The 10,385-nt window shown below is 33.7% G+C and overlaps 1 pseudogene; it reads right to left on the bottom strand.

The window, feature by feature from the left end:
* Window positions 1-2,591: 2,591 nt before the first annotated feature.
* The window catches only part of LOC149538084 (U-box domain-containing protein 45-like), a 110,413-nt pseudogene continuing 102,619 nt past the window's right edge, over window positions 2,592-10,385 (bottom strand).

Here is a 10,385-nt window from a genome sequence, read left to right as displayed (position 1 = left end):
TTACGATCATGCAAATTAGAAGTAGGACTCCAAGGCATCTGACCACATACACAAGACACACTGCAAGATAGTCAACCACATATCCATCTACACCAGTCAACGATTCAATCACAGGCTCTTGCGATTCATTCACAAGCTCATGTGATTCATTCATAGGATCCTGCGACTCATTTGGAGGCTCTTGCGATTCATTCATAGGCTCCCATTTTGCTCCCATTTGTGCAACCATTCATCTAGGCATTTCCAGAATCAAGATGAACGACCAAATGAATACGAGAACGAATCTTGAAAGTGTCACATAGGAAACATTATCTCCAATTTTACACTCTGAGTTTTTCATCTCCTTCTCTAATTCTTCTTTCTCTTCCTTGAGGAAATGAAAAAGGTGTTGACTCATTGTAGTCCATTGAGCATCTCCTCCTCCATGCTGCTCAATTTTCTTTTCTAACCATCTCACGTGCTTGTCACTTCCAAACTCATCTCAAAAGCTTCAAAGTTACATGAACCAAACATATCCATTGGTTCAATGGCTATGTTATCAAGGGAGTCCACAAATTCTAACAGATCTTTTATTTCTTTATAAGCTTTCATCATATCCTCCGCACCAACATCCGTCTTCAAATCCCACTCAAACTTTGTCAGTAGCCTCACCATGATATCAATTAAGGCCACTACTGCCATCTTAAATGACCAATTGGAATTCTGAAGCTAATGTAGAAAACTTCCACCTTTTCCACCAACATTTAATACCTTGAACAATTCCTAGCTCTCTTCGATTTCTTGATAAACTTCTTTCATGCAAGACTTTCTTTGGTTATAACATTTCAGATGATATTTCCATATATAGTAGAATTTTATCAGTTATTTTATCATTGCTTTTGGTAGAATTTTGGTCTTCATTAGAATGTTTTTGAAATCACTTTTGTGCTATTAAATTGCTTCGGAGACCACTTTTTGATTTTGAAATAGTAGTGGGGATCTCTTCTAAGTGGTAGATGAATTAGGGCATTTATTGCCACTTAATGAGCACTTGAACTGATATTCTTAGTTTTATTGTGTTTTGAACCATGGGTAGGATGTATATAATTGCAATGGTATCTTATTTGATCAGTCAGTTTATCTAATTTAATTGGAATTCAATTTCTATTGTGGAAAATTAATTAGGGTCATGCAATACTTGAAATCTTGCCAGTGAGAAGTTTTGAGTCTAATATTAAGGGTTGATATTACTACTGGTCAGTAACATGGGGAGGCTATTTCTGGTGCAGCTAAAGGGGTGGATTTATGTCTGCAAGTCCTGCAATAGTCATCTTGCAAATATTGATGAGGTTGTCTCTAAGGTAGGCAACTTGTACTTGTAGCTTGGATTTTGCATAGGAATCACATTAATCTAAATTTTATTTGGGCTTTAGTCAGGTGAAATGGAGGGGCATTCAAGACTTCTTTAAAGTGGATGACTATGCTTTTGATTTCTTATGTGTCTAAGTTGTCAAGTATATTGTTTGAAATAAGCCCATGCATTCATTGATTCTGGACTTTCACATTTGCTAAAGTTATTTTACTTGTGTGTTTTTAAAGCATCTTAATGCAACCTCCACAACTAGTCATTGAACTAAGACATATCTTCCTCATGTATGTTGGTATTAAGGACAAAGGGACCTGCATGGCACATAGTCATTTAAAGACTTTTTGACATTTTGTTAGTAGGGGAGTAGTGAATGGTATAATCCTCCCATGTTGAGATTTTCATTGTCTAGCCACTTGTCCTATTGACAAAGCATTTTGGGACATGTGATGCTCTATATGTTATCCTTGTTATTTAATTTTGACCAATGTAGGATTTAATTCAACAAAAATCCAATTATATATTTGTGTCAAGTAATTGAAGGCTTCTACTAGTATTTATGGTTACATTTCATTTAGAAATTTGATTGTATTACTGTGAGTTTTCATTTCAAAAATTTCATTTTTCCACATATATTTTGCAAATAACTACAAGAAAAGGGGTTACGATTAGCACACAAGAACCTTTAGTCATCTGGTAGTAGGAGGAAAGGATTTATAATCCATTACATTTACAATTTCACCCTCTTTCTTGGGTCATATATTATATTCATGGGCCAATGGGTTTGACTCAAAAAATGTACAGTTGAATCATGATAGCAATATCACAATTTGACTTGTTGTGGAAAATATCTTAGGATTATCTATTGATGAGCTCAAGGGACTTTCTAATGAAGGCTTATTATTGTGCATTATAGTCTTTATTAATTATTGTGCATTATGAAATATGTGTAAATGGTATTGCATCTGGTCCAATTGAAGGTATTCCTAGAATGGACATACTTTCACCCAAGGAATTCCTAGGTGATCTTTGGAAAAACCAACCTCTTTATAAAGAAGGAGAAAAATGGGATGTTTCTATGGTGATCATCTATTTGGCATCTAACACTGGTTAGTATCTCTTGAACCTATCTAATAATCAATATTCAAATCTACAACTCTAGCCTCATGTTGATATTTGCCTACAAGTCTACAAATAATGTTTGATTAATATAAGAGGGCATTCATTGATTTCAAAGTACATCATTTCAAAGTACATCTCTTAAAACTAGCTGACAATGGTCAAAGCTCTTGGTGCATAGCAATGAGAGTACAACCACCAATTGTTCTTGTTCCTTAGGGGTGCCTGTATCAAGCAGCTCTTCTATAGTCACGATGCAACCATCAGTATTGGAAATTGCTATTCTTCCATCTTCAATGGTAGCTAGATTATATAAGATGCTAATGCAAATTTCTGTAAAATCAACTTCATAGACAGTGAGGAGATGAACAATCTTGGAAACGACATCTATTGACACCATTCTAGACTAATTTTCAGCATTTGTGGATAAATGATATAATGAGTTTAGAGCATCTTGTCTACATTGGTAGGATTTTGAGCTTAGTAGTTTAATTAGGCAAGGAATAGCTCCCAAGGAACCAATGCTTGCCTTATTGTCATCCCAACTAGATAGTGCTAGTAAAACTGCCAATGCTACTTCAGCTGCTTTCGAATCAAGAAGATTCAATAACAATGGTACTACACCTAAAGATAGAATTGATGCCTTGTTCCTACAAGATAAAAATTTCAAGAACACTGTAAGAAATTTTTCGTAGATATTACATGAATACATTTAAACAATTGATTGCTAAAGATGGTTGAATGAAATGCCAAAAACTGTTTCAACATTTCAGATTAAAATTGTCTACCTATTATTGTTCCAAGTTATTTTGAGAAGTGCCAATGCCCCTACTTCTTGAGCCTTCATATCTAGTGCATCTACAAAAGACTGCAGGAAATTCAAAAGAGAAGAAATAAAATGATTGGCACCCATATAAGAGCAAGCACCATCATCCTTATACAATAATGCAACTTCATGTGCAGCTGCACACTGTACTCCTAAACTTGATGAATTAAGGTTTGCAAGCAACCTTTCATACTTTTCAGTACTTTGCTTTTCTAGATTTTGAGAGTCCACTATATTGTAAGTCAAAGAAGGGTCTATACCACTAATTTTTATCAATTTTACTTGTATAGATAAAATTGTGGACTCAGAGGAGATTTTATGATCTAAAGTGGGAGTTGATAAAGCACCAGCATCTCCCTCACCAAAATTTGCAACTTGGTCATCGTCTGATGATCCCACCTTTACTCTTTTCAACTGACCATCAGCAACACTTTTCATGGAATTTGACCACTCCCATCTCCAGTATATTAGAGGCAAAGAAGTTGGGGGAGGTGGTTCTAGAACTCTGATACCATTTTTCTCACACCAACTCCCAATTAATCCCTTCACACAGTAGTTAGGAGTGACAAAAAGATACGATAATTTTTTCTATGTTTTTGGGCATGTCTCATTACCCTCACTGAACCATTTCTCTATGAATACTCTTTCATATGTTTGACCAGAGAAAATGATCACAGGATCTGAAATTAACTATAAGGAAATTGGACATCTAAATTCTTCAGGAACTACTGGCAACATTCCCATGGAACTTCTAAGAGTTTATTTGGAACCCAATTTGAATGACTGGATTTTAGAATCATCCTGGTCCCTCCTCCTACTATTAACATGAGCTTCATCCAAAGAACTGTTGACTATAGGAGAACATGGATCAAAGTACTGAGAATCGACATCATCCATACATTCATTTGTGAAAAGCTTGTTGTATTTTCTTAGGATGTGTAGGAGGTATGAAATAATTGATTCTTTTCTCTTGTCATCCTCACAATGAGATTTATCAAATTTCTTCCTCAAACTTCTCTTCTCCATTGAAATTGTTTTAGGGGATACTATTCCCAACCTTGTAGTTGCTTGATGGAAAGCTTCTAGTTCTGATATATGGTTTAGACCACTGACATCCTTGTCCTGCTGCAACAATGTTATAAGATCCCTACCGATTTCCTTTTCTGTGGGTTCAAGAGAAAATGTTGCTTGTTAGAGCTCCTTGAAAATTCTAGTAATCTGCACAAAAATATGACCTTTGGTATATATTAAATTAATAAATACTAAAAAATATACCATTGCATAGGATTTTGACTGCACTTTCTAAAAAGAACAAGTATAATACATTATGATAAAGTTAAAATTTATCTTTTTGATCACATTTAGTATATATTGGAACAAACCACTTGAACAATAGAATTAAAACATAGACTTACCAACAAAAGGAAAACTACGATGCATAGAATTTACCAAAATATTTAACTTATTCATCAACATTATTTTATTCATAACATAAAATTTCTCTGTTTTGAAAAATGTTAATTTAATTTTTTATTTAAGGCCGAGTCATTTTTCTTTTGGCATGGTATTATTGAAGTAAATGCTAAAAATCACTATTGAAAGAAAAATCTATTAAGAAATACAACCCAATCTATTAAGAAATATAAACTGTACCATACCCACATAGAATTGTTCTGTCTTTCTTGAATATTTTAAGCTACTGAGTGTTTTAGGTCTCAAACATGAGTGATTTTGATGTGTATTGTGCAGAGTGTTAAACAGGTTGTACACTTCACGTCCAAGTATCCAGCTACTGAAATCATCACAAAAATGGAGGAGCATGCAAAGCCTCTTGGTTTCAATGTTAAAAGAAGAGATTACAAGGTTATTTTTTTTCCCTAAGATTCTTAGTTTTAGTATAGTCTTATTAGTTGATTTGGTGATGTCTGATCTTGGCCATATTAACTAACCTGTCTTATCCATCTAGGTCAAATATTTTTCTTTTAACAAACATTTTGTAGTACCAATGTCATGCTCACATTTCCTTGTGAAGGACGAGTTTGTGATGTGGTGAGCTTGACAGGAAACTTTGGTTGAAATGATAGTCTTCCAGCAAAAAATTGGTGGGATCAGTATGAGAATGGTTGCATTTGTCAATTTTTGACTCTATCAGTAGCATGCAGTGAAGGATAAAGTATCTGCATTGGTTATTAAAAGACCCTTGTGCTTAGAAACTTGAATATTTATATTAACTGGAAATGGTTTCTTCGACTGTTTTGAACTCTTTAAGGATCCAAGCACATGCTTAGGTCACAGCTCCCCAGAAATTTAATGCATTGAGCTCGAGTAGCATTTTTTTGAAATGATATTCTTGCTTTTAAGAAAAAAGCTGAGATTGAACTGAATCTGCCTAGTCTAAGGTAATTAAGACACCAGAAGTAGCACTCCATATTGATTTAGTAATTGGTTCATTAATCAAATCACTTCTTCTCATGATGTTGATGCGTATTGACTACTCTTCAACTTCTTCCATGTATGATGTAGATTGATATCTTAGCTACTAGCGAAAATAGTTCGAAATGAAAATTTATCCATAGTTTTGATTCTCTAATATGAGTACTTTCCTTCATCTAGGAATGATTTCTCAATACTAGATGTCATGTTGAGGATCCTTCACCATTTGATCATGGATAATCTTGTGATGGTTATTGCTTTACAATTTACATGATGACTAGTTTGAAGATGTCATGCTAACTATCCTTTTGAATGGTTTACCCATACAACATAAAGTGTTTGATGCTGATGAAAGCCTATATATGAACTACTTGAGCTCCTCCTTTCCTCTTGTTGGTAGTTGTAATGACTTTTATGCATCCATAAACAAAATCCACATCAACCTCTGATTGAAGACAACACAATTTACAGTTTAGAAACTATCATGTGTATGCCTATTGCTTGATGAAGATAAATAATGACTTAATTCCTTTATTTTTTCATCTCCTATGCTCCATCTTCTCAGCATGAAAACAAAGGTTGTGATGTGTTTGACTATTTGTCATCTAGCGGTGCTGATGTATGTAACTTGATATCTTTCTATTTTGATTTGTTTAATTTTGTAACAATATTAACTAGTTCTTGTTGTATTCATATTGGTGGAGGTTCTTACTCATCTTTGTATTCAAGTCATGGTATGGGTGGTGGATACTTAGGTGGTTGTGCCTTATCCTATTATTAAACTGTAAGTATAATTGTCAGATTTTCTACTGTAAAATTTTAGTCTCTAATAGTAAAGTCTAATCTTTTGTTTGTGAGACCTTACTGTGGTTTGAGTAGTAGACTACATAGCTGTCTTAGTATGATGTCTCTTTAACACATCTCTATGGCATATAGATATGTGATCATGAGGCTGCCATAGCTTGGAATAGAATCAAGCTCTAAGAGGCATAACTCAATTTTTTAAAGGAAACATTCTTTTTATATGAGAAGAGGCTCTTGTAGCTTGAGGTGGCTAAATGAGAATCGAAGTGCAGAAATATTATACAAGCTACTAGTTGGTAGCTTGAGAATTTGAAGAGATTCTGGTGGTAGCATTTACTATTTCATAAATTAAAGATATTAATATTTCAGGTGTGGGAAGGCATAGGATGCAAGATGAGTAGCACATTATTGTTTACTTGTATCTGGAACTTTGCCATTTTTGTAGGAATTTTCATAGAATGACTCTTGCAGATAGAGGTTCTATGCATCATCTCCAAGTGCATATTACAAGTACATTTCAATATTATGGATCTTACGCCAATCTACAAATGTTTGCATGCCTTTCTGGCACTTTTAATGATGGGATGTTGTTAGATCAGCAAGATATATCTAAGTTTGAATTGGTATATGGAAAACTAGAAGATTTCCTTTGTGATTACTGCAAAGTGCTTCATTATGCCCTTGATACTGACAAAGCCTGCTATTAGAAAGAATGTTGGACGGTTTTATTATAATTGTAGAATCTTAACATATGGTTGTTCAAATTTTGTATCTCCTAAATGATTTTCTTTTAGCATATAACTTGTTGTGCATAGTTGCCAAGTTTGCTTATTGTATCGGGCATATTAATGAAGAAGCATATTAGTTACTGTCGATATTTTTTAGGCATTCTATAAAACAGTTCACATGCCTTGCGTATGATATGAGATTTTGCATGCATCCTGCACTCTCTCATCTGGCTGATGATTGATTACAGAGAGTGATTTGAAATGATGACGCTAGAAAACACACAATCAAATCCAAAATGAACTTGCATTACAAATGGATTGTGGAAATCTGATATTGTTGATTTTGCAAGCATGTCTACCAAGACAATCACAACTTAAAACATATATAACAATCTATGTTTTAAGTTGTGATTGTCCTGGTAGGCATGCTTGTAAAATCAACAATATCAGATTTCCACAATCCATTTGTAATGCAAGTTCATTTTGGATTTGATTGTGTGTTTTTTAGCATCATCGTTTCAGATCACTCTCCATAATCCATCATCAACCGAATGAGAGAGTGCAGGATGCATGCAAAATATCATATCATACGCAAGGCATGTGAACTGTTTTATAAAATGCCTGAAAAAAAAATTACACCTAGGCGTTGGTAGAAATTTCTACCTTCATTGGTCAAAATTTCTACCTTCAATGGTCAAAATTTTTGACCTTCATTGGTCAAAATTTCTACCTTCAATGGTCAAAATTTTTGACCTTCATTGGTCGAAATTTCTAACTTCAATGGTCAAAATTTTTGACCTTCATTGGTTGAAATTTCTACCTTCTTTGGTCGAAAATTTCTTCCTTTTTTGGTCAAAATTTTGACCAATTTTTGACAAAACTTGCACAATGGCTATGGAAGTTTTTCAACCAAAGTATTGGTCGAAAATTTGACCAACCAGAAGGTTGGTCAAAATTTTGATCAAAAAAATTCCAAGGTCAACTTTGGTCAAATTTTGGTCAAAAAATGGGTCAAAATTTTGACCAATAATGGTTGAAAAATGGTCTCAGATGTACTAGTGTAAAAAAATAATTAATATATGAGAAAGAATCAAGAATAAATCGCTAATAGATTACAACATTCAAGAGATAATTATTTGATGCAATATATAACATATTTTATGCCTAACAAACATTTCTAAAAAAAGAGGCTATTTGAGATTGAAAAAAAAACTAAAACATGGCCATAAAAGTATAAAAAGAGGAACAAAGATACTCCAGAATATTTGTATGCATGTGATGGTAGATCATAGAACATGATTTCTATAGGAGCAGTTGGAGCACCTAGATAGGCTAGTTTGGGTTTGGGTTTTATTTATTTCATTTTTGGCTTTTAGTGATGATATCCACATCACTAGATGAATAATAGGTTGGGTAAGGATAGATAGGTTGTCAAGTTAAATCTTGCTCCTAAGTTGCTATTATGGCTCTAAGTTGCAAAACAGGGGTTTGGTTGACCAAAATGGGTAGAAGGGTTGAAAAAGGGTCAAAAACATTTTGGAATGTCTTAGTCAACCTATTCATGCCCCTAACCAAGTTTGGTGAGCCCATCTTATTAGAATTGCAAGATTTTGCAAAAAATGTTAAAAAGTTGAAAAAGTTGCAAAGTTGCAATTTTGGTAATTTTGCAACTTTTCTTGCTCAATGAGAAAATTTTCTATGGGAGTTAGTTAATAGGTTTTGAATGACCAAACAAGGCTAATGAAACCTATATAAGTCCATGCTTTATCAGTTTCAAGGGTTGGAAGAGTTTTGGTCGTACAGTGTACGAATTTGGCATTGAAATGTAATTGTGGCCATTTAGAAATAGAGCAATTTCACTATGTAAATAGATTGAGTTGGAGTTTTTCTTGATTGGAATAATTAGTTACATTTATTTTATTTCTTCCTAGATGTTCAAGTTGTCAAGTTTGAGTTTTATTACTATTGTACATTGATTTTTGGTTCTTTACTAGTTTTTTTGTTCATAATAGTTGGTTTTGTAAAAATGGATTGAAACTCTCTTTCCCACAGTTGAAAATTCATGAAACTAAGGGGAAATAGAGGTCATTAAATGTAACATACCAAAAGTAGAACTCTTGATAATGGTGACAAACAAGTATTTGTGCAAGCCCTAGTCAAGAAATATATACTTGACTTGTGGCTTTTTACTGGTAAACAATAGAAAGAAGGGGTTTGAGTGATTGTTTTCCTTAAAAAAATGATGGAAAGAATTAGGTAATGATATAATATTTCTCTTTTTTTAATTTAAAGTGTTGGAGTAACCTTGGAAACAAGTTATGCTTGTTTTATTCCAAACTGGGCTAAATTGCGTAGAAACCCTCATGAAGTTGGGCCTAATTGATTTGGATTGTGTGAAGGGTTTGAAATCTTAAAACCACTAAAATCCTTATTTTATTGGTAAATATTATCCATAACACATTTTGATTTATGGGATTCTTAAGAGTTTTATTGTGAAAATGCTCAAAATTCTCTTTTGTAACCCTTATTTTATTTGGTATGACAACAACATTATTCATCTTGGTTGATTTTTCTTACAAGATCTCTTCATGGTGTCTAGTACTTGGGTTGGACCTTTCAAATTACATCTTATAAATCTGGGAAAAGTCTTCAAAGACCAAGGAATATCTTGGAAAGCAAGATGACCCTGTTCTGGCCATGTTTGAGAAGGAATAACAACAACAATATGTAAGATTGGCTGTAAAGTTGGAAGAAACTTTGTGCAAGGTTTATGTGATGGTAAAAACATGTTTATGTGGTCATGATTATGCATTTGGAAGCATAAAAACCCTCAAGAAAATCCTTGGCTTCATTAGTGCCTTGTGAACTGAGAGCTACTGAACAACTCCATTGTGGGAAGTGCACATATGAGCAACAATTTTTTGTGTTTTTCTTGATGCTATTTGTGTATCAAGGTGAAAGAAAAGGATATTGGATTGATCCTAAGTTAGTGAGCCAAGAATCACCATCAAGTTCATAGAAGTGATCTAGTAAGCACCTAGAAAGAACTAGGAAGTAAGGGAGCAAGCCTTGTTGTTACATTAATGATGCAAAATTTTGATACTTAAATTGTTCACATAGTTAAATCCAC

Source organism: Cupressus sempervirens, chromosome 9 (assembly GCF_028749045.1).
Source record: "Cupressus sempervirens isolate cs-2001-9-10 chromosome 9, ASM2874904v1, whole genome shotgun sequence".
Taxonomy (NCBI): domain Eukaryota; kingdom Viridiplantae; phylum Streptophyta; class Pinopsida; order Cupressales; family Cupressaceae; genus Cupressus; species Cupressus sempervirens.
This window is presented reverse-complemented; position numbering and strand designations above follow the sequence as displayed.